General features: G+C 40.5%; 1 protein-coding gene across 9 annotated transcripts in view; it reads right to left on the bottom strand.

Annotated features, from left to right (window-relative positions):
* The window catches only part of map2 (microtubule-associated protein 2), a 136,941-nt gene that overhangs the window by 74,209 nt on the left and 36,547 nt on the right, over positions 1 to 26,185 (bottom strand). For all 9 annotated transcript variants that reach the window (XM_078174420.1, XM_078174422.1, XM_078174423.1 and 6 more), the window contains 2 exons: positions 24,537 to 24,589; positions 4,548 to 4,684 (listed from right to left, as the gene is read on the bottom strand). The gene's annotated coding sequence lies outside the window, so the exon portion shown is untranslated. The remainder of the gene's footprint in view (positions 1 to 4,547; positions 4,685 to 24,536; positions 24,590 to 26,185) is intronic.

The raw sequence follows: 26,185 nt of genomic DNA, 5'->3' as shown, positions 1-26,185 counted from the left end.
GATTTTTTGGCATGAAAGCAAATAGATGTTGAACGGCATAAAATAATGCCTCTTAGCAGCTTCAACCCAGGAATTATGTTATTAGTACTGGATGGGTCTTTAAAAGCCTATCACCCAAGTACTGATAAAAAGAAGAGGGTACGACACAGAATAACACCAGTTGCCTCCTGATTAAATAAACTATGTAGCACTTCAAGAGATATAAAAATAATTATTATTAAAAGAATAATTCATTTCAGACTCTAATTGAGTCCTACATTATTATTCTAGATTAAACATACTGGTTTTTTCCAGAGCTAATGGTGGAAGTACTTAACGAGTGAGCCATCTTATTTCCTGTTTGCATTGGTCACACCACATGTACTGATTTAAATCCAAGCTGATGCTCTAGACTAAAATGAGAGCACTGCTGTTTGAAGAACTAGAGGGTGTGTTCGTAAATCTGATCAGACGCTCTATTCTAAAATGAGAGCGCTGTTGTTTTAACAAACAGCTAAGTTAAGCACAGTCACTAGGCTTTCCTCAGACAGATTGCCCAAAGTATGCTCTACCTACCGCTGCCAGAGTGTGGTGCTCTGAATAACCAAATAATATAGTCCAACAGCTCTCTGAATTTTGAACGGACCAGTCTGTGCCAGAGAGTGCTTTGGCTATATACAAATGCACCTGACTGTGGACCAATCGGGTATGCACTAACATTGCCAGGATGAACTTGACAGAAGAGGCAGGGCGGAAAAAGTGAAAAACAAAACAGGCATAGAGCTGGGCTATGACATTCAGAAAGGCATCAACGACCGATCAAGTAACCTTTCAATCTCAGGCCTGCTTATCTAAAGTGCTACATATATAAACTGGACAGACAACTGAAAAATACTGCACAATACCCTACAGTGCTTTTTATTCTTTTCAAAGGTAATTTGCTCAAATTGGGAGCCAGCAAATGACACCAGAGTTGTCATTTTCACTCCCTCATTTTAAGACGGTAAAACAACGCTGTTGTCATTTTTGTGATCATTGAACATGAAGACGATAAAGCGTTTAGTGTTGTGACTTTGAAGTTGGTTCAACTTGTTGGTGTGAAGTGAAAATGTCAGGGATCAACTGACATTATCTACTGAACAGACAAGGTAAATTGTACTGGCATTGTTAGCCCAACAAGTGAATCCTGACAAACAAGATGAACAATAGCAGCATGGCTAAAATAATGACCTAATTATTAGAACTGACAACCAATCAATTATTTGTAATGATAATCAGTCACTTCAGAATGAAGCATCCCTCTTCAACAATACTAATCTAATCCTTTTAACAATAATTTACTTCTGTTGTTAAATAGTCTTTTGTTTTATTATTCCTACGCATTATTTTCTCATAACCATTCTCACTGCCATTCTTACATGCTAGCATGTGGGGCTTTGCTAAATATGGTCTAAAGCTGCAATGTGCAATTTCTTAAATTAGCAAAAACTGGAGGATTTTAGCATGTTATTTCAGAATAAATGTATATATCTCGTCCGAAAATCAACTAGCTTCTTCAGGACAACTTGTGCTGGTTGCCTCAGCTGTAAGACTTTTTGGAAACCTGTTTTTGAAACCTGTTTTTTCCTATTCTACAGTGTTTCTGTCCAGGCTTGTATCTAAATACATCATGATTTTGAATGAAAATAATAGAAAGGAGAACCAGCTGACCCTCACACAGACACCCATACACAGACGATGGCAGGCACGCATAAAAACTCTCTTATCAATCCATCCATCCATGCATCCATCTATCCATCACCAACCTCACTACCTGGGAACTCTGTCTCTGTACAAGTGCAGAAAACAAAGAGAAGCCATGAAAGCGTGACTGCCTTTCAGCAGGCCTTGGTGCTGATCGTCTCACTAAAGCAGCTCTTCTCTTCCCACTCAGTACCCACTTCCCACTCACAGCTCCTAGCAGCCTGCACTCACATGTACATCCACCCACACAGCCATTTCATCTGCGGAGGTAACAGGCATTCTTTCTGTCTCTCTCTTTCTCTGGCTGCAAATGTTTCTTTTTCTCTCTCTGACAGGTATTCACCACATCTCAAATGTTTAGGATAAATGAGCGTGGCTCTGAACAGGCTTACAGTAATGCCATATGAGGATTCAGCTTAATGTGTTTGTACATGGCGAGCCGCCACAACAATCCCAGGGCACAATTTTGCTTTATTTCTCAATATCATACACCAGCAATGATTTTGATAGCCCTGTGGTGAAACCAGGAGCCTGCACAGAACTATATTCATGTCCTTCCTGTCCATGCAGTTTACCAGCCCTCAGAGGTTTAGGCTGTACAGTTACATTAGTACAGGCATTGTTTGCAGTATATATACTGTATCGATACACATCAGGTGGATAAAACTCTATGTAAGGGTCATCTCTCCATTAGCTGGCCTGTAAGTTTAAAGGAATACGTCACTCACAAAATGATCACTTGCACATCATTTATTCACCCTGTGCTGGATTGAATTTGTGATAAAAACGTTGGTGTTTCTCGCAAAATGGCTACCTCCGGACCTGAAAAATGAAGCCAACACAGACGTGCCCTAAACTGCAGTTCATGGAATGGCCACTTGAGGCTAGCTCCAGAAGCAAGTCAATGCCCAAAGACTCCCATGTTTAAATGCCCAACTTTACAGCAGAAATAAACATCTTAGGAACCTGGTACAAAAAATGGTTTGGTCTCTAGAGCTCAATTCAATATTCCTGACAACTCTACAGTGAACGGATTTTTATAAATTTCACCTGTAACCAGTTACGCATATCTAAGGGCGGACCGCTTTGAGCAACAGGCTGTCGGCCGATAGTATTCTCAGCTTCTCAGTCAGTTCCACCCCTCGCTCCTTCACAGTGCCAGTCTCTTTCCCAAATATGATCACTTCTGGCTTCAGAAAAACAATATGGCAATGGATGAAATGCCAAACTCACAGTAGCTATGTCCATTATTTTTACAGTCTATATTTCTTGCATGCCTGGATGCATGGTGAACAATGAAACCAAAAACAGATAAAATTCTTCGTGAACTGGAGTATAACTATATCAAAACATCCATTTACAAACTCTCACGATACTTGTGCACGATAATCTATTAGTGTGTCACAAATTACATACTTCCGTTAGTATACTTCTATGTAGTATACTGTGTGCACTATGTACTCATTGGCGTTGTGCGCAAATTTCGACAGGGTAGTGTTGTCTCAAACCAAACACGGCTGTTGTGCACTCACTGGAAATGACTGCCGCAAATTAGCTTGTTAGCAAACTAGCATTGGCATTCGCGTTATCGTTCGGAGTAGGCTTGTGCCGATTTCCGGTTTAACTGGTTCGGTCCGGTTCAGGAGCAAACCTGGTGGGGGTGGGGGGGGGGCTTTTCACATCAGCGGTGTGTCAAGGGACTATATTCAACTTATCTTGCATTGAAACATGCATTATGACAACTTAATAAGGTTTACGTATGTTTTTAAATGAAGTGGAGGAGCCTACAAGAGTTTTGTTTAGTTTGTCTCAGAGGCTCCGCGGACTGCGGACTCCGCAGCTCCGCTCAGCTGTCTGCTGCTGCTGTGAGAGAAGTGTCCTTCTGCTTCTCCTTCTTCTTCTTGTGTAACCTTGTGTGTATTGGCAGTTAATATGGCATTATCGCCACCTAGTGGACTGGAAGCGCATTACACCTATAATGGGCTTTTATTGGGAAAAATAGCTCCAATGCGACCCCCAGTGGTAAATTTAGGTATATAATTCGATATATCGGTTCGGTTAGATATTTGGCTTTAAATCAAACCAGTTGGAAAATTTTCAAACTGGCACAAGCCTAGTTCGTGGTACCAAATTGTTACAGACTGCTAAATTAACACAACAAACATACTGCTGGCTTATATCCGACAACAGTATAGTGGTGCTTAGTGCAAAAAATACGTGTATTTGTACAATGCAGCAACGTTCACGGTCACACAGTCCTCAGCTGCTATTTCCAGTTTGAAAAGTGGTCCCTCCCCTTCCGCTACATAGCCAAGATGGCGGCCATTGAGGCAAGAAGTGTCCATAGTTCCACACTCAACTTTTTGACTGTTTTGAGTGCACCATCCGGGTACTCATAGTGCACTGCATTTTTCCCTACTTCTCAGTGTGAACGCACTTACGCACTCAAAATAGTAAGTGTAAGTACAGAAGTATGCGATTTGAGACTCAGCATAAGTCTCATTTATCCACTCATATGGTCAGTACTTCCCAATCACATGCACTTCCCTAGAACCTGGGTAGGTGCATGTTTTTGAACTCTACTGAGCAGAGTTTAAACACACGCGCTTCTCATCTGCACCACTCGTCCATGCATGAGACTCTTATATGTGGAAGTGTTTTTATACATTTTTGAATTCTTTTATTCTTTCTTCTTAACAGCTTGTACTGTTGTTATCAACTGGATCATTTGGTATGAATTATACTAGGAGCAGAATTTAATAACAGAATTAGCTATAATGTAGTCATCACATTTGGCAACACATATGGCAGGTATCCTTGGTTACCTGGTTAGGCGGACTGGGACTGGAGGATGAGTCACGCTGGATGCAAAAAATCTGTCCTCTCTCCAAATCTCACAGGTTTGATGTCAAGTTTGTCAGAGGAATACCAAAATCCAAGAGGGACAGCCTCCTAGTCACACCTGAAAATTAGGAAAAAGCAGACAAGATTATTATGAGTCATGACAGCAGAGTTGGTATTGTTTTCACATGGTGAGTTTTTCTGTATATAACCACATCAAAACTTGATCCTAGGAACAACTATTGTAGTATGAAGTACCACAGAAGCAGTTTGCGGTTGTGTAGTTCAGATCACAATGAAGGCTGAGTTAAAAGATGGGTTTGGTCCAAGTGCAGTTAGTAGGGCGATAGGAAGTAGGGAAGGGGCCAAAGGATCTAGTGCAGGACTGTTGTAGTAGTTAAAACTGGGTGTACTCATTAAAATGGCAATTTAGTATAAAAGGCCATGATATCCAATCATCTGCTGCACAGATAATTTGCATATAAAGTACTGTTTGTACAGTTTGTTAAAACCATTTGTTGTTTGTGTACTCAACCCAGATGGATGCATAGTGATGCCATTGTTAATAATTAATCAAAAGGATGGGAACAAACAAATTACCAAACACCATAGAACAACACCACTAAAAATGTACATTATGCTTTAACAATATCTACAAACCTACGACACCACAAACTCCCACAGCTTAAATTACCATGGAGATAACTTAAAGGGACAGTTCACCCTAAACTCAAAAATACATATTTGTCCTCTTACTTGTACTGCTGTTTAGCAATCTAGATTGTTTTATTGTGAGTTGCAGCATGTTGGAGATATCAGCTACTTTATCACTGGCTACTTTATTAGATACACCTGTTGATCTGCTTGTTAACGCAAATAGCTAATCAGCCACATGGTTGTTGTCATTTAGATACATACTGTGGCTCTCTATATGTTTCTAATCACAGCCACCGATAACCTACTTTTGGCCACAGGATCCATATTTCATTATTTCAAACAAAACGACATTTGAGTGTTTGAAAGTGAGTATTATACGACCTCTAAACTCATATGAGGGTTACTATTAGGAGCACCTGCAGGCACAAAATGAGTGAATACCTGGAGGCTACGAACAGTTGCTCCATTTTACTACTAATGTTAAAACTTTCTGAGGGGCTGGATCTGCACAGCTCTGTTCAGCATTCAAAAGAATATTTTTCCTCAAGCAGCACTGATGGCTCCAAGTAGATTAGAACATTATACTTAACTTGATATAATTTGAGTGCCTAGGAGATGAGGTGTCGCTCGCTTGCCAATATGTAAAATAATAAGATGACAAATACCAAGCAAGTGCTCTTAAGCAAATTAGCTTCAGGCATCTAAACATTTCAATTTGTATATAGGATTTGTATAGAAACTCTCAGACAGATGGACACTGGACTATTGTTTATAAGTTTCCCTGAGTAGTGTCCGAAAATACTTTCTTTTTCTTTTTACTTATGCTAGATGATGCAATCTCATTTTCCTTGTGATTTTGATTTGAATAATTGTCTCTAGCCTAAACTACTCAGACTCATCTTGTGATTACCGCTGTTGTCCTGTTGTGTCCAAGCCAATCAGCTAATGCATGAATGACTGTCGAGCCTGTATTGTAATGGCCAAACTACAGCTTGTCTTGTCTGATGTTAGTGATCAATGTTTTCATTAATTCTGTAGTGACAAACAGGTCTGCTCCACAAAGACACTGGTAATTTTTGTAAACAGGGTTTTTCCCTCCTTCATTCTCAAGAGCATGCCAAACCCACAGGTGGCCATTTAACCCTAATCCTAAAGGAAGGCAAACCAGAAAAGGAGGAAGGTGTTGGTCAATCAGAAGACTGAAACCAAGGCTGTTTAATGAAGGTGGGGACATGCTCTTTGACCCCATGGGAGCTATCAGGTATGACACATGCGCAATGTACAGTAACTGGAGCTTCGATGTTTGAGGGTTACAGCAGACAGTGCTGGAAATAAAAGGACTGTATCTGCTAAGGTGCTCTTTGGTTGCGCTCTATTGAGCCTCCTTGGGTGTGCTTGGCCCGACAGACCTTTTGGGTACACTCATTTGGATGGCAGCCAATACAATAGAAAGTTTGCATATAGAAAGCATTTGTTTATGGTCTTTTATTACAGACTTTTTCAGTAACTGTAATTCTCACCTATATTGCTGTTTCGCGGACAAAATATTCCGACCCAAGGCTGATTACAGATGCCTTAGTGAAACGAATGAATCATCCCCATATTCTATGAGAGGGCGCCAGCCGTTGAGCCTCTTGACACATGTCACTGGTAAGACATGATATGGTGCTATGACTTCTCTTTTTAACCTCTTTGCTTGAAACAAAGCTTTTACTGGAAGGCTGGACCGGTTAACCACCATAGCGCATTCTGACACTTCTGTTCATAAATATAGTGGAAGAGTAACATTTATGTGTAAACTTGTAAAACGCCCTGTTAGCAGGTTAGAGCCAGCACTATTTTGGTCATGTCCACCACTGCATGACATGCTGCTTTATTTGTGATGCCTCACAAAACAGATACCACACACACTCTGCCATAACAAGCCAAAATCTCTGTTTACACTGTCTACATGGCAGCCCTGAAAAAGGAGTTTCTAAGACTCTTCACCTAGGACGGAGGTTTACAAAAAGTTAATTTTTAGGAACCTAATACGCAGGCCAAAATGCAAAGAGCTACATTTTCAAAAATACCTTGGACTAGGCCAGTGGTTCCCAACTGGTCCACACACAGTCCAGATTTCTCCTTAGTCATTAGTTCAAGGTCCAAACACTTCAGCATCACACATGCGTTTGGCCATGTCATCGAGCTACTTTGCCGTCTCTGTCAAGTAGCTGTCCATTAGTCAGTTACTCTACAGCAGGAAATGGCACTTCAAAATAAAAGCTATGCCCCAGAAATTCACTGTACTTCAAAACAGAGTGTTTTTTTACAAACTTGACATGTTTGTGAGTGACTTGCGGTCTATTCAGAATGGACCTGCAACACACTTTTGGACCATGACCCACCAGTTGAGAACCACTGGACTAGGCCACAGTCAATATAAAATAATTGGTTAAAGCTACAAATTCAATAATGTTAGTTTTTGTTTTTGTCTTGCATAACAAAAAATACACATCTTAACAACTTAACTGAAGGAATGAGTCGACATTTCTGAAAAACACCTTTTCGTTTTCTTGTAGAGAGTTGAGAAGATCGATAAAACCCTCATATCTGTCTGTTAGATATGAGGCTGGAGCTTAGTTTTGTATAAAGACTGGAATCAGCTAGCATGGCACTGTATAAAATAAAAACACAGTATCTGCCTACAAACACCTCTAGAGTTGCATCTTTCTCGCACTTCTCACACCCTTTGAACTTATTCTGAAGACCAGTTTTATTTTAACAAACTCTCTCTGTAGAGTTTCTTGTACAATGTCCTGCTCTCCAACTGTGTCACCCCATAGTCCAACTACTGTCTGTATCCTACCTAAGGTCCTGTGCCTTTATCATTAAATTTGCCAGTATCTGCTTCCTAAATAAAGGCATTCCTAAAGGATACTCAATATGACCAAGGCGACTCACCACCACAACCATGACAAACCAGTGTACCTTCATCTTTGTCAATTCCTGCTGAAGAAGTGCAGTCAGTGCCTTAATAACAATGTTAGATTTAATATACAATTCATCTTTATTAGCAGAGAGTGTGAGAGCTGATGAGAGTTGCTGCATTTCCAAAGAAACAAAGCTGAGTGAGTCAGCATCACCACAAGCCTTGGACTTCTTTGCCGTATAACAAAAAGCGGCTCATATTTTAATATCCCACTGAGTAAAAGGGGGAGTGGGAGTTCTGAAGGAGAGAAGCAATAAAAAGGTGCTTGCACACCTGGGTTGCTGAAATGTATGATTAAAAAAGTAGCCTGATTATCAGACTGAACTGCCATTTTGTTTCATTTCATTCATTCCATCTGTAAATCTATTTGAATCCAGAGATGTGAGAGGCGATTCCAAGGTCTGCTACTGAGCTAGTGCAGCAGATTTGTATCTGCTGTACAGCGGACATAACTTCAAATTAACTTCAAATCACTATAACTTCATTTAGTATTGGACATCAGCTGTTAAGATCACAATTGTGTTTGTTGTTGCTGTTTTGTATCTTTTCTTTTGTATTTGGCTTATTCTGGCATATTTTTAATATTTGCTTCTTTAAAAATGGCTCTAATTTATGCACATGGCACATACACTAACATATCTGCAGATTACTTTTTGTCCTCATCCCACAGCAGGTACAGCGTCATGTCATTTATTTTCTTTAGTTTATTTTTTACTTTTTTATTTTTTTTAAACTGGGCACATAAATGTAACAAAATATTACTTCGAGAACATCATGCATTTATTGAACATTAACTCTGGCGTTTCTTTTTAACACTGGATCTCTTTTAACTTTAAATACAATTGAACTGATAACTGAATTTCTATTTATAATATTTATTTATTTATTTATTTCACTTTTTTATTCAGTATTTATTTTTTTGACTGAATAAATAAAAAAAGTGAAATAAATTAAAAATATATTACAACAAAATAAATTATATGTAAAATAATAAATTATATATATATATATATATATATATATATATATATATATATATATGTATCACCTTGCTGTCAGACAGCCCTTTACAATGGGAAACTGATGCCATTATGTTATGCTCTCCTTAAAGCCACCAAACTCCATTGACAGAAACACTAATTTTACCTCACAGAACACAAGAGTCTCTGGTCTTCTGCTGCCTCTCGATCAAGTAGTTAGTTTGTCCTATTGTGTGACTTTGGGAACCAACCTAACCGTGCCGGTTCTCTTGTCTGCCTGTCGAAATTGGGAGCGTAAAATCAATAACACACAATTCTCAATGAGGGCTCAGTCATGAAGGATGCTCAGTGGCAGTGCTGCTGTGCAAGAGGTAAAAGGGGGGAGACTCAGAAGAGGAGCCGTGGACTATGATTCTTCTGCACAGCATGCACTGGAATGAAATACAATATAATATATTTGAATATATTTCTTGCCTTTACCCTGATAGTCCCTTTTTAGAAATAAAGTTGCTAAGAGGGTCTGAAAGTTGTTAAATCTTGCTAGAAAGTCACCAAGTTTGCAACACTGTTTGGAGGGAGGGGCTGAGCACGTCTGCTGGGAAGGGGTGCACTTGATTTACAAAATAAAAAGGGGAGCAACTTTGGAGGACTCGTCATGCAGCACAAAATTGAGGGAAAGTTGAGAGAAGCCAAAATCGTGATTGAAAGTACAATCCAATTAAGCACCCAGCTATACTTTAAAGACAGCACATGCCACTCATCAGTATTTTTTCTCTTGCATACTTTTTTCTAGTATCAAGGACCATCTTAACTCAGTCCACTCTGTTGTTGTACTTCACATAGAATAGAAAGACCAGAGTGGCTGTATTGAAATCAATGTCAGCTTGTGGCTAAGAAAGCCAAAGCCTCAGAGCTTAGAAACCAACAATGTTTACAGATGCACAAGACACATTTTTGTTCTCTGCCTCCATTCGACAACAGCCGAGGGTCACAAGTGAGTCATACATCAGACAAGGACCTTAAACAGGCCTGTATGTTCTCTGTGTAAATATGCAGTTTGATTCCCACACAACACTTTACACCAGAAGACAGCACACCTTGGGCAGAAGGCACATCTCGGCACCTTATTATGATACTTTACGGTGTACTATATGCATTCACTGTTGTCCTTTTTTTAAAAAATTCCCTTTTATATCTTTTTGAGAATGAAAAGTTGCTTAATGGAATAATACAGTCCGTCATTTTAATAGGACTATAAACATGTGGCAGGAAAAAGTTGTAAAAATGAATCACAAGTGGAGACTGTATAGCCTGAAAATTGCGAACAAATCTGCATAAAGAGTGTTAAAGCTCATTGTGAGATGTACCACACTGCCCTACATGATCAACCCATGTAACTTCAATTATGTATGGTCAAGAGTTTCCAATAAAAATGCAAATGAAGTGCCTTGAAGCGAAATGACTCATAATTAACAGAAAAAGAAAAAAGAAAGAGTAAGAAAAACCTTTGGTGGATGACTTTAGAAGATACAAGTTTGAACTGTGGTGACACAGCAGCAGGAGGCAGACAGAAACCAGAGGAAAGTCCAGTGAAGCTCTGGAGCCGTGGCCAGACTCTGACAGCCACACTGTTGCCACAATTTGTCAACGATATCATTACAGTCTGTGAAAAGCACTGTGGGTCTAAATTACACTGTGTGTTTATACCACCAGGGTTGTCCTTTTCACTTTCGCACCAATCAGCTTGAGTTCATCTGTAGCTGCAAGGAGCCTACATGGAGTTTCAAGGTGGTCAACCATCAACTAAAAAATAGACCAACTCTGCTATTATTTCCGTTTCCTTAATCATTACACAGAAATCCAGCTGACCAGGAAGTCAGTCAGTGTTCAGTTGACTGAAAATAGATTTGAAAATATGAGGAACTGCATTAAGGTTTAATTATAATTCCATACATTTAGATCTTTCTTTTAAGTTACAGCATAAATAACTGTGAAACTTGAAAATTGAGAATGAGAGACATGGTCCAAGACAATCATCAGAACACCTTGTTGTGCACTATCATATCATATAGTAATACCCAGATTTATTCATTTGTTCATTCATTCATTTTCCGTAACCACTTATCCTGTTAGGGGTCACGGAAGGGCTGGAGACTTTCCCAACTTACACTGGGTGAGAGGCAGGGTACACCCTGGACAGGTCACCAGACTATCACAGGGCTGACACATAGAGACAGACCATTCACAACCATTCACACTCACATTCACACCTACGGGCAATTTAGAGTCACCAATTAACCTGCATGTCTTTGGACTGTGGGAGGAAGCTGGAGCACCTGGAGAAAACCCACGCTGACACTGGGAGAACATGTAAACTCCACACAGAGGGGCTCCCCCACCCCAGGTTTGGACCAGGAACCCTCTTGCTGTGAGGTGACAAAGCTAACCACTGCACCACTGTGCCACCAGATTTATTTATCAGTCCACAAAACAGGCCAAACAATTTGTTTAAAACCACACTACACCATGGCAGTGTTTACACAACATATAAAGATATTTTTGTAAACTGATAATTCAATCAATAATTTAAGCCCAGTTCAGACCAAAGATTTGCAACAAGACTAAACCATTTTAGAACATTGCAAAGAAAAGTTGCAGCGGTGCAAACTGGCCGGTCTGAGCTTGACTCAAGTCTGCTGATGGTGTCACCTGCTAATACACTGGTCAAACCCTCAGCGGCTGGTTGTAGAGCGTAAAGCACGTCACCTGTTTCAACAGCCAGTCGGCTTGTAGCGATGTCTGCTGGTCAAGTCAAAATGACCGCAGATGTTTGCTTGCTGCGGCAGGTGCTCCGTCCCCACCAAGCCCTCTGTTTGGTAATAATATACCTTGTTCAGATGGTCATTTCTGTTCGTCTGTGAAGAACTGTGTATCACTCTACAATCTCTGCTGAGCAAGATTCTAAGTATATTGGTATCTTAGTATTATTTTTTTCTTTTATCTTTTTATATTGAAAACAAACAATTGTCTTGCTCATAAGTGACAAATGTCTGATTGTTGTCTAATTTTACTGTTACCAATTTTACCTCCCAGAAGTGTGGAGCTGTGACTGCTTCCGAAATGAAGCCATTTTCATTCATACCTCCACTGACCACATTTGTAAAGTGACTGCATATGAATATCAGCATAATTATTTACAATACAGGGGTTGTGAACTCTATTACTGCAAAACACACCGTGTGTAACCAAAGAGAAATGAGCAGAGTCAATAAAAGCCGGCTCAAATGCAATTAACAGTGGCATTGCTTGAAATGCAGCCAGTTATTATAATTTTTTAAAAGAAAAACTGACAGCGGGAAATGAAAATGGAGAATTACAGTTATTTCTCTTCCCCAAACTACCAACGCCGTCACTTTCCCTCTCCAGGGTAGCTTTATTAAACATCTTCACTACAAGTCCACTGACCAACTTTTCCTCTAACTTTCAACTACAGATACTGCAGTGGTAGGACAGCTTGCTACCATCATACCACCATGTTCCTGATGTACCAGCATGTTAGAAAGAGGCTGCATCCATTCTGCTGTGAGTGATCACAGAGCTAACCTTCATACTGATAGATGTGCTGTATCTACAAAGAGGTGAAGTCCCTCTACTTCCTGTGGACCACCGTGGGTCTCGCTGAAGCTAGGATGCCTGTGTGTTTCACACTGGGATGTACTCACACAAGCAACAGCTTTTGTTTCCTCTTTAGCTTCCCAGCTGATAAAAAGATTAAGTATATTCTAATACATAGTATGTCAAATGCAGTATGCCAAAAATACCAGGAGTAAGTAAGAAAGCCAGCATGCTTTTCTAGCTATACTGACCCCGCAGCTATGATGCGTTACATCAACTGAGTGGCACATAGATGTCTACAATGCGAGACGAGAGATGTAGTTCACTGAGTGGTTTTACACAGAACAAAATGGTATTATGACAAACCTACGACCAGCTGCAATTTTCATGACTTGCAAAGTTATCTTCTTAATTAACAGACATCATTTGTGTACTTTATTGGCACAATTCAAACAGGACCAAAAAAATATTTGTCTCCTGCCATTGACTACCTCACATATTTTGAAATAAGGTCCTACGAGGGACACTGGAAACTCACCTCTCTATAAGAATACACACACACACACACACACACTTACTAGAAAGAAAGAAAGTGCATGAGAGAAATCTGGATACATCTTTCAAACTATGCAAGCTATGCTCTCTTCCCCAGGTGTGAAGGTCCTTTCTGCTCATTTCTTATGCAACCCTGTACCTCGAACACACATACATAACACATAACCCCCCACCCCCATCCCACCCCACCCCACACACACAGACACACACACACTCAGAAGAGACGAAAGTGCTTTGTTCTGTCTCCTGGGACTGCACATCCAGCAGCCACCTGTCAGCCCATATTTAATGCAGTCTGCAGGGGGTGATGTGTGTGTATGCGTGTGTGCATATTTGTGTGTTTCAGGTGACCGAGCTCTTTCCTGCTTAGAAAATGCAAGGAGCTCATGTATTTGCAATGTGAGTGGACCAGTGCAAGGAGTTAAAATAAATGTGCTGATTCCTCGAGGCCTTTCAAAAGAAAAAGTTTCAAGCTTTGGATTATACCATAATGCTGTAAAATGGTTTCCCGGAAGGTTTGGTTCTGAATCATATGGTTATGTAAAGCTTAAATTTTTAATGAGTGTGTGCTCTGCAAGCTAAGGCCTTCACCTCATGCCTGTATGATGCTGCAATAAAACTCTCTTCTCAAGGCTGTCCTTCCAAGAAGAACGGTGGCATGAGCTGTTTCAGCACGTTCCCATAAAACAACATACGTTTTTGCATTTGGCATAAACAAACATGGAGTTTGTATGGAGATGTTCTCCCCATGTCAGCGTGGGTTTTCTCCAGGTACTCCAGCTTCCTCCCACAGTCCAAAGACATGCAGGTTAATTAGTGACTCTAAATTGTCCGTAGGTGTGAATGTGAGTGTGAATGGTTGTCTGTCTCTACATGTCAGCCCTGTGATAGTCTGGTGACCTGTCCAGGGTGTACCCCGCCTCTCGCCCAATGTCAGCTGGGATAGGCTCCAACCGCCCCTGCGACCCTCAAGAGGATAAGCTGTTAGAAAATGGATGGATGGATGGATGAAAAAAACATATTTAGTTGTTTAATTTGGAGGACTTGTTGCTCACAAAATGTATGGATGGATGGATGTATGGACAAGGGGTTTAAACCATGCTGTTTTTAAGGGCAGATGACATCACCCACATTTTTGGAAAAGATACATGCAGTGCTTCTAAAGATGAAAAGAAACTAACAACAGAAAGCAAAACAAAAAAACCTGAGTCACCTCAGAGCAAGGAGATGAGATTTTCCCCCAAGTAATTACTGCATGCATGGAACTTCTAGTTCAATAAGACAGTAATCCGCCCATTCATTTAAAGCTTTTCCTTACCATGTCCGTGTGACAGCCTGCAAAAAGCAATACCAAAATGTAATTGATACCTAAAATGAAAAATCTGTGCTATTCAATAGAATTTCTCCCAGAGTTTAAGCTGGGCAAAGTGATTATTCTTCTCTATTAGCCTCTCATTTATCAGCCCTGTCCTCATTAACCTGCTCTCCCTCAGAATAACTGAGTGCTGCGATCTACCGGAAATGTATGAGAGTGTGTGTGTGTGTGTGTGTGTGTGTGTCCGTGAGTGTGTGTGTGAATGTACGCACAGTTCGAACTTTAAGCTTCAATTATTAAGGAAAACGAAACAAAGCAGCCAGACATTGTCTCTGGGTTTTAATGTACATCATCGCAACATCTGTGCAAGCAAGACACTGTCTTCGGTAAGTTTTATGTGCAAGATACAAATACAATAGTTTTAAGAGAGGAGATTGTTCCTTACTTTTGTGTACTTGTACTTTTGTGTTTTAACTGCATTGGGTACAGTAGAATCTGAGTTTCAAAACCATTTGCCATCTCATTTACACCAGTTGGCATTTTTGGCTGAAGTGTGTTGAGGGGTGACAGAGTACACTCCTCAAGTACACTTTCTTGTTTCTGGCTGAAATCTTGTGTAACTAATGAAGTGAATAAAAGAACTGTTACACAATTTGAGCAGGGCATGAGTTCGCTGTGCGCACTGTCAGTATGAACTGCTGAGTCTCTGTACGCTAAGGCAAATTCCACTCTGGCTCAATACAGTGCTATTCAACTTAAGTTTCATTACGTCAGTCCATCAAACTTGGACAATGCAGTCCAACAATGAGACCTAACTGTCTGCAATTCAGAGCCCAATATTCAATCCATATATTCTCACATTGTAATCTGAGCTATTGTTCATGACCCGGTCTTAAAAAAGCACAAGTGGAGTACAAATATAATAGAGGAAGTGACGGTTATAAAAGGCTCTATTATTATTCCTCCTCTCCAAGTTCTAGTAACTACTGTCAGTGAAGTGTGAATGAAAAGACCTATTATGAGAGACAGTTTAACTGTAGTGTGTCCAACTCACACCAAGAACAGAATTTCTGTTGTTGGCCAGTGTCTCTAAATTCAAACATTTTCTTGTAGAAAAGTGTTCAAATGTAGATCATTCAATTTTTATAAAACCTTGTTAAACATGAAAGATACCACTCTCATGTCTGTCCACTAAACAGGGTAAGGGAACAATTTAGATTTATGATAATACCTCGATACCAGATCTGAAGATGGCACCTATTCATTCCGATGGAGTTGCTAACCCGCAGGCTAAACATTTTTTAGCTAAAATGTTTTGGTTGGTTTACTTGCATGGTATGCAATCCGCTGAATATGCGCAGTATTATTAGAGTATTAGAGTTCCTGCCTGGCTCATAGACTTCACATTGTGATGACGTCACAGTATTTTAAATTGCTTCTTGGCTCCAGGAAAGTTTTACAAAATAAAACCTCTATGGATCAAAAAGAGTTTTATTTCTAAAGCTTGGAAATTTAGGCAATCTAGACTAAAATATACATACAAGTATGACAGCATACAGAATATACAGTTTGTGTTTTCCTATAATTTTTGTATTTGGTATCACAGCTGTGTACATAGAAATTAATAGTCTATAGCCTTGTAGGCTGTTTGTGCATCTATTGATGAAGGACACTACATTGATATCAGAATACGGACCCTCCATTTAGTTTATCTAAATGTCTCTATATTTTCACACTACTTAGTTGTACATGTTTTCCAGTGTAATGTTATGATGGTCAATTTTTTGTCAGTCAGGTAAAAATCAGCTGCAGGGAAGTCTAGTCCCTTTTGCAGCCATGCGAGCAGGACAAATACGTAAAATTTAAGTGGATTTTCGTACATGGATGATAAAATAATAATAATAATGACACTAGTAATTCTTTCTGTTTGAAGTTACAATTAGGTTTCCTGTAGGTTTAACTTTATTGTGAAGGCAAAAATTAGTGCTTTGTCTAAAATCGGAAACTTCTGTACTTATTCTTGCTATTTTGAGTGTATAGGTGTGTTTACGCTGAGAAGTATGGCAAAATGCAGTGCAATCATAACAGTCAAAAAGTTGAGTGTGGAGGGTTGGACACTTCTAACCTTCAATGGTGCCTCTGTAGCTGAAGGGACAGGACAACAAACACATTTCAAATTTGTAGAATGTTGGTGGACTAAGTGAACAGTGAAGCATTGTACAAATACACATGTATTTTTCGCTGCTACTACACTATTCTCAGATATAAGCCATCAGGTTATTGGGTTAATTCTGTAATAATTTGGTACCACAAACAATAACACAAATGCTAACATTAGCTTTGCAGCTAGCTAAAAGCCACACATTTTATAATCATGCACTGATGTTACATGTGTTGTGGCATAAACTATACGGTCTAGGGGCGTAGTTACGTTTGGTGTTTCTGCATATTAAAAGGTCGTCTTCACCGAAGAAGATTTTAGTACCAGATTTATGGTCAGATGTTTGATAAGTTGTGAATATTCGCAAAATGCAGCAGCTATTATTAACGCATTAGCATCAGCCTCAGACATTTATAATGTGCCAAAATGCACGTTCATTTAAATACAATGAACAAGTAGGCCTAAATACAGAAGAAGACAAGGGGGCAAACAAGCAGATATAGCAAACATATTTTGACGAGTGACAGTTGTTCGTCCAATGAGCACAAGTAGAAAAGTTGTGGAATCTTGTGACCATTACTTTCACGAAGTGCCCAACAGCGATTTTATTTTTGAGACAACACTACCCTGTAAAATTTTGCACACTAGACAAGTAACAACACAGTGTATACAGAATGCTGCATGTTAGTGTATTAATGGAAGTATCAGATTTGAGATAGAGCATAGGTTACTAAACAGCTATTTAGGTTACAGTTTTGCCAGCTTATCCAAAAAGTGAGAAGACGACCCAGTGTGAGCCGACGAGAAAGCCCATCTAGCAAACAACACTGCATGTGTGTGTGTGACACGAGGCGTAAGGCACCACCCCCTAGTGAAACATCAAGTTTCAAGGGAGTCTCAAAAATAAGTATGTACTTTGTTCCTTAACAAATCTGATCAGGGGTGAAAAGACATAATGTTTTTAGATCACAGGATGTAAGCCTTAGTCTACAAGAACTGAGCTCTTTTGGGATTTTAGGATTGAAAAAGGCTTTTCTATGGCTTTCAGGTATAAACTGTTACTCCCTGTGAAAAAAACCTGTTGCACCCATTACTATTGTTTTTAATACAGTCTTATCTATAAAGCTCAGTTCTGATGGAGACAAAGATACACATCTGCAAATATTGTATGCAGGAAAAAAAACACATTTTTATGTATGTTTATTTCATAACCATTCTTGTTAGTATGTATGACAACAAAGAGAGCAAAGGACACTGGGAGGCAGTTGGGTAGCTGAGTGAGATGAAAATGAAACCAGAGACAAAGAGATGAAAACAGATGCAGAGGAGAGGTGGTCAAGAAGAGAGAGAAGGAAAGAAAATGAAAGTCTAGCCTGAGGAGTCGGGGAGGGGGGAGTCTGGGCCATTACATCACTGCTGCAGTGGCTGACAACATGAACGTTACTAACACTCCCTCTCTCTCTACAGTCTACAGTAAATGGCACTGAACAACATACGCTTATTATGACTGTCTCACTCTCTTTCGCTTTAGTAATGTGACTGTAAATCAGAAATACCATTAAAAATTAACACTATCACAACCACAGAGACAATAGAAGAAGTCACATGAATCATAATAAGGACCTCATGCACAAAAAGGTTATTATTATTGTAGGAATATTATTATTCTGATGCTATTAAAAAGAATGTAAAGTAGGGGTGCCCCCTCAAAGTCGGAGATTTGAATCATCAGTCAGAGGCCCGTCAGTCAACTGAGATTGCCTCAAGTAATTTGCCAGTCAGTGTGCCATGCTCTGTACGTGAATGCTCATCACTTTCACGCTACTCTTTAGTACAAGTGGCTGCGTTCACGGAGTCAGCTGCCCGGTGGACGGGAAGCTTTGCACCGCAAGGCTCCGAAATAACGTTATCCTCTGCCTTTTGCTTAGAAGTGGTGTATTTACAGCTCACAGCAACTTGATTTGATAGAGTCCCTGGATTTTGTTTGATATTTAGTGTTGGCAGTAAATGTTGTTTTACATTTCCGATCCGCTGTTAGCGCAGTTAGCTTGTTTATTACATTAAGTGATATGAGTGTTACCCTGAAAGTCCCGCTTAACTCTATGGAAACAAGGAATTAGTCGTCAAATATTCCCATTGAAAAGCTAGATCTGATTCAACTGACATATTTCTAGGTACAGCCCTAATGTAAAGTCACTAGTCTTACAAGATATGCTTTAAGTCCTCATAGGAACTTTAAAAGAATATCATCAAAGGTTCGAAATGATATATTGAGTGAACTAGTGCTCATGATTTGTGTTTATATTTTAATAATTCAGAGCTTGTTGATAGCATTTCTCACCCTTATACTGCCTACATTTTTAATGCGGCCCTGTTGAATAATATAACACATGCGCTGACACTTTCATGACACAAATAACATAATCAATAACACATGTCATATTACGGCTGTTTTGCCTGCACTCAGGAATAAATTAAGTTCAATAAAACACTAAAAACAAGATGAAGGGTTTTTATTTCAAGCACGCTGGGAAAAGTGTCTCTGCAAAAATGTATGTCCAGGACCTTAGGATAATATAAACCCCAGTTCAGATCAACGAGTCTCAACAAGACAAGTTAAAACTTGCAACTACTTGCAATGCACTGCTCTGCAATGTTCTGAGGCCTGCCAGTTTACATCGATGTGACTAGATGAAACAATATATCACCACTCCATAGCAACAAATTTGTACTTCTGTTTTAACTTCTGGCTTTTTAGTAGCTGTATATCATGTGTAGCATCTTAAAATATGAATGAGGACGGTGATAGTGGGATACTAACTACAGCTGCATTTAGAGATGAAACTAAAAAATCTGAGCTTGAGATGGACTGAATTAAAAAAATACAATAATTTAAAGAACAGCACTCAGTGTTTGTTAAAATAATCCTGTTCTTGTTTGAGTAAATTTTAAGGCTTTTGTCATACAGACATGACTGCTCCTCAAACAAATTGATATGGTGATCCTCTCATCCCTCTGTCCAAAACTGACATGATCAGCTGACTTTGCTGAAAGCTGATTGGCTGTTGAAATACACCCACCAGCCACTTTATTATGTACAGGCTGCTAGTACCAGGTTGGACCCCTTTTGCCTTTAGAACTGCCTTATTCCTTTGTGCCATAGATTCAACAAGGTGCTGGAAACATTCTTTACAGATTTTGGTCCATATTGACATGATAGCATCACACAGTTGCTGCAGATTTGTCAGCTGCACATCCATGATGTGAATCTCCTGTTCCACCACATCCCAAAGGTGCTCTATTGGATTGAGATCTGGTGACTGTGGAGGCCATTGGAGTACAGTGAACTCATTGTCATGTTCAAGAAACCAGTTTGAGCTTTGTGACATGGTGTGTTATCCTGCTGGAAGTAGCCATCAGAAGATGGTACACTGTGGTCATAAAGGGATGGACACGGTCAGCAACAATACTCAGGTAGGCTGTGGTGTTTAAACCATGCTCAGTTGGTACTAAGGGGACCAAAGTGTGCCAAGAAAATATCCCCCACACCATTACACCACCACCACCAGGACAGTTTACACCATCGCAACTTTTCCCTGTTTAAAGACAGTTTTGTCTTGTCATAAATCTTTGGTCTAATCTGGGCTTACAAGGCTGATGTTTTACATTTAGTGAGTGATTATTTTTGCGTAGATGATCCTTGATTTTCATAAAAAGTACTGCAAAGTATATGAAATGTACAAATGACATATATCCTCTCTATCTGCAGTGGGTTGTAATTTGTAATGGGTCTAATAGCTGATACAAGAACTGGACAAATAGCTAGGATGTAAACTAAGTGAGATGTCCCCAGGTCAGGACCACCTGCCTTTTTGGTTCAGCCACCTGTGTGATGGAGAGGTAAGGAAAAAAGGAGAGAAGAGAGGCTAAACAAACAAGAGAAGGTCAAACAGACCTGCTGGGAAATGCCACTTATGTTTTCCATCATGAAGACAGCGGGGGAGAGAGGGACTTAGGGAAGGCTTACATGTTTCCACATCAGTTACTTTAACTGTGTTTGAATGTACAGGTTGTTGGCGGAAACTGACAAACAGCACCCTGCTAGGCCATACCGAATGTGTGTGTGTGTGTGCGTGTGTGTGTGTGTGTGTGTGTGTGTGTGTTCAAAAGGGAGGGAGCTAGAGTAAAGTACATAAAGAAGCTGAATGATCAATATCTAATGTAGAGTTGAGGATATTTACGAGACAGGTGTATGAAAAACTGGCAGTGAATACTGTCACCTGCAGTCAGTTCGTACCGTCTAAAAAGTAAATTAAATATAATTTAAGTCTCACTGATGTGTTGACAGTGATGATGAAACTGTTTAGAGCAGAGCTTCTTCACATTTCTTGCAGAGAAGACTGTTTTTATATCGACAATGTTGTTGTGCAGCAGCCAGTACCTATGGGTGTGTGTGTGTATGTGTGTGTGCAGGTGGGGGGGATAATTTAAACCAAGCATTTGTATGTTATAAAACCTTTGTTAGGCCTTTTATCTCCCCTACCTCCTCGAAAGAAACTCCTCAGTGGTCAAGTTTTTTTAATTAATTATTTATCATTTTATTTATTTAACTTTATTTACAGATGCTAGCTAGTTTCATCAGTAATAAGAACACAGCCATGCAGATTGAGTAGCTAAGGGGATGATGATGGACAGATGACCCATAACTTGTGTCCTGATGACACAATACTTTAAGTGAAGGTAAATTCAAGTTCAAGGTTCAATTCAAGGTAATTGCTGTACAAATTGCATATTAAATACTGTAATTATATTGCAATTTTTGTTTTTTGCTGAATCATATTACAGAAACCAATGCCTCAGAACACCACCGCAATAGTGGTACCTGGGTCACACAGCAGCAGAGCAGTTTCACATCATAATAATTGATCATAGAGAGTAATGTCATGAATTCTTGTTTATTTCTCCATGCTGTTCATTACTAATGCAGTGCCCATTCAAAACTTGCCTGTTCAGGATGGGCCAATTGCTGCTTGCCGCTTTTTCGAGAACCACTCATCCAACAACTTGGAACAAAAGCCTTCATACCAAAAGTTTCACCACTGATGTTTGAGTTTGCTACAGCAGGGCGTCCCACACATTCAATTATGTGTTAGATTTTCTGTTTTTGCAGCTGGACTGTTCATTAGGTGACTTGTTGGAATATATATACCGATTGATTATCCAGTGTAGAGGGCTGCATTGGGATTGGGTCCCGCCGGGTCCCGCCGGGTCCCGTGGGACCCGTGGGACCCAACCCAAATCTTGCGGGAGCGGCCGTTTTGAACTTTGCTGCGGGCAGGAACGGGCAGCTAAAAAAACCACTGCGGTATCGGGATGTAGCCTATAGCGACAGGATGGAGTTAACAAATGATGTGGAAAAGAAACTCAAACAAGGTCTGAAGGCGCACTGAGCCCGCTACTTCCCAGCGCTCCCAAAGCTGGCGCGTTTCATCTTCAGTATCCCCGCATCCAGTGCGCCTTCAGAGCGGGCCTTTAGTGTCTGTGGGGGCATCTTGGAAGAGAGACGCACGGGATTGGGACCACAGTCGGTCAGCAACAGTCTCTTCCTCCACAGCAATATTATGGCCAAGCGATTCATTTGTTTCATTTATGTTATTTATTAGTGTTATTTGAGCCACTCACAGCCTACTCTCATTGCTATTTGTTGATTACATAAAGAGGCGTGATGATGCCGGTGTTATTGAGCATAGGCTTTATCTTTATCTCATTAATGTTTCTTATTCAGGTCTCTCTTAGAAAAGAGTCCTTAACCTCAATCACTGCGTGATTATATAAAGGTAGAAAAATAAATAAAATACAGAGGAGGAGAAAAGAATATGAAACAGCCTTTATTTCATTAAAAACTAAATGAAAACAATGAAATAGGCATAGCTGTCAAGTCTCCCATTTTGGCCGGGAAACTACCATATTTTACCCCTCTTTCCTGCCGTCCTCCCGTATTAGTATTTTCCCGTAAATCTCCCGTATCATAATATAATTAAAAAAAACAAACAAACATTCCTCTGCCTCTCCAAACTGAAGTCTGTCACTAGCCTCTCGACAACTGCCACCTGCAGTAGCCTGGGTGCTCATTTCCACGTCAAGTTAGTTGAGTGGGCGCTGGGGCGCCCCTATTATCACATTTCAACCAGCAGCAGAAAGGAAAGGCGAATCCTGGTGGTTGTGAGTTGAACAGGGGTCACAGACAGGAATACCGCGGAGGCTCATAGTGCTCTGCAGCACAAGATAACGGCTTACTGGCGACAGAGAAGTCCGACTCCAGGTCCAGTAATTTTCTCTTTCGTTGGTGTCATGACTGCCCAGTAGTACCTGGACAGCCGAGCTGTGGCGGCACACAGGTATGTGATGTGTCACAGGAGAAACGAGCCGTTCACATTTCTCTTTGTGTCAGGTAATGGTCCACAAACCTCACCGCACTTTAGGGACTGTTCTCAACTTATCAGAGGAGGAGGGTGGCTGGTTGATTTTTATTTTATTTTTTTATTTTATTATGGGTGAGGGATGGTTCGCTGGAAAATTTCCCTTATTTTCAAATCCAAAACTTGACAGGTATGGAAATAGGAACGCTATTCCTGGCCAGTGCGTCAAAAGACATGCAGGCCAGGGAAACGAAACAAACAACCCCAAGAATCTCTTTATTAATAGCCTATAAAATGACGTGTTTTCTCCTGCGGGATGGGAGAAGACACGAAATCAATGTATCTCTATTATTGTGCGGGCATAAATTCTCAGAGTTTTGCAGGAGCGGGCGGGAGTGGACATACACATTGCGGGAGCGGGCGGGAGTGTAACACACACGTTGCGGTTGTGGGCGGTAATGGTCAGAAATTCAGCGGGAGCGGGCAGGAGCGGGATGAAGAAAACAGTCCCGCGCAGGGCTCTAATCCAATGCTCAACAGCAGGACGCCACAGATGGATCAGCAGAATGGCAATGGCAATGTCACCAACCCAGCCTGATTGTGCTGCTTTAACCAAGGGATCAAAAGGCAAAAGATCTTAAGTTGGTGAGTCCATCTTCTTCTGGATGGGGTGCTGGGTGATTTGTACTTCACCCTTTTAATTTGTCACTTCCAATTGGCCGAGAGGTGACCAGACTCGACATCAGAAATTAATTTGGACAAACAGAGTGAATCTACTGTGTCTCAATTAGCGGGGATAATAAAGCTTTTCTTTTCACTCTGCACCTGAGCCACGTGAAAGTGAAACTGTCTGGGAGTGTCTAGACATGTACACACACACACACACACACACACACACACACCTCTAATAAAGCCTGTTGTTTTCACACATATACACTCAACAAAAATGACTTAACCGATGTAAGATTAAAAAAAAAAGCATATGCTTGGAGTCTTGGATGATTGATGGTGACATACAAAAAAATTATGCATAAAAACACATATTCCCCAGCATGGAATGACAAGGTGACAGAGATGGACGGAGCAGCAGGTGAGACAAAGGAGAGATGCATCTCCCCCCCCCCCCCCACAGTGAAATTACAATTGAGTCTATATGAAATCAGCACAGTGACGCAGCATCTTTGCAGCAGCACCTAAAAGCATATGCAGGATGGAGAGACAGGGGGAGAGATAGAGACAGGGGGTGAGGTGACAAAACAAAGAGAGAGAGAGAGAGAGAGGGATATATCAAGAGACTCACCTGGCTAGATGGGATGTTGTCTGTGGCTCAGAGGAAAGGCTAATATCCAAGACCTGAAGGCAAGAACAGTAGTGAGGGGGAGACAGAGAGAGAGAGAAGGGGGGAGAGATTAGATTTGGCTGCCAGTACTTTGGGAGTGCAGTGGCAGGTGGCACCTTGGTTTAACACACACACCTACACACACACACACACAAACACACACCATCGCTATATCTTTGAGACAGATGGAGAGAAAGGAGGTGGTGGCAGAGGTGAGAAAGTAGTAAGAAGCAGCTGAGGTGGGAGAGTATGACTGAAAGTGGCTTCCAATCAGTTGTGGATCTAAAGGAAGCCCTGTGCTTTCACCCTGCAGGGAGTAACACAGTGCACAGGAGGGACATAGAGAAAGAGATAAAGTGACAGCAAGAAAGGGAGAGCTTATCGATGTATGTGTGTGTGTGTGTGCATGCGTGTGGTTGTTGATGCCTCCCTCCGGCTGACAAAAACACACACAGTAGAAAGCCTTAAAAAGGGTAAACAAGACCATATAGCTCCATTTAACAGATACACAAGCGCAGACACAACCTAGTTGGCTTTAGTCCGACAGCCACAGTCTGAACATACTGATACATGTAGACACAGTGGGCTACTGTGGGTATCTCAGCAAGAGGGTGATGGGTTCATGTCAATGTGAATGGCACTGAAGTTGTAATCGACTATATAAATCATCCCTGTCAAAATACTGAGCAGCGGACATTTCCAATATTCTTTTCTATGATCAATTTGGACAGCAAAGTTTTTCTTATTTAATCACAGAGAGTTAGGATATGATAGTCACACACCAGGGAAAGCTGGGGTCGCTTTAACATTTCCTGAATCTCTCCATACACCTCAGGGGTATTGCTGCCTGGTGCCAAAAACCACCCAAACTGACAAACAAATGACCAAACTCATTGTGGAAGTGCAGCATCATACTTTTGGAAAAACCTCATCCTGAATGCTTGTAATCTCATTCACCAAGTCAGCATACAAAGTCTGTGACCATGGACACAACAAATGTAGACAAAGTTGCCAGAATATATTGACATTGTAGGTTTCGGTCAACCACACATGTTACATTTGTGTTTCTCATCAGGAGGTGGAGGGGGTGGTGGATGGCATGACACCTAGTAAATAAGGAGGGGGAAGGGATGGTGGACGGCATGACACCTAGAAAATGAGGAGGGGGAAGGGATGGTGGATGGTGCGACACCTCAGCGAGACAGCTGTCAAGCAGCAGCAGACCAATGATCAAGACCAACAAACAACAAAGCTAGTGTTATTTAACAAGAAATCCAGACATTTCCAGCCATGTTTGGGCCAACCAAACTGTATATTTCAACCAAAAACACAATGTAGTCCTAGCTTTAACCAAGTGTCAACACTAACAACACTAAAACACTAAAAACTGAAATGTAAAGAAATATAACGTCAACATAACCACTACACATGAAACATGCAAATTTCACATATGAAATGTACAAATATAACATATCCATGGTTTGCCAAAACGTTAAATGCCAACATTTATTCTGGCAATACGGTTAAGTAACCTCATTACTGCCATAACGCAGTGGCAGTGCATAGGGACTCAAGATACAAGAAAAAAAATGTTATCACAAACAACCAAT

This window comes from Epinephelus lanceolatus, chromosome 14 (assembly GCF_041903045.1).
Source record: "Epinephelus lanceolatus isolate andai-2023 chromosome 14, ASM4190304v1, whole genome shotgun sequence".
Lineage (NCBI taxonomy): Eukaryota > Metazoa > Chordata > Actinopteri > Perciformes > Serranidae > Epinephelus > Epinephelus lanceolatus.
The sequence above is the reverse complement of the archived record's forward strand: the minus strand, read 5'-3'. Positions and strand labels throughout refer to the sequence as shown.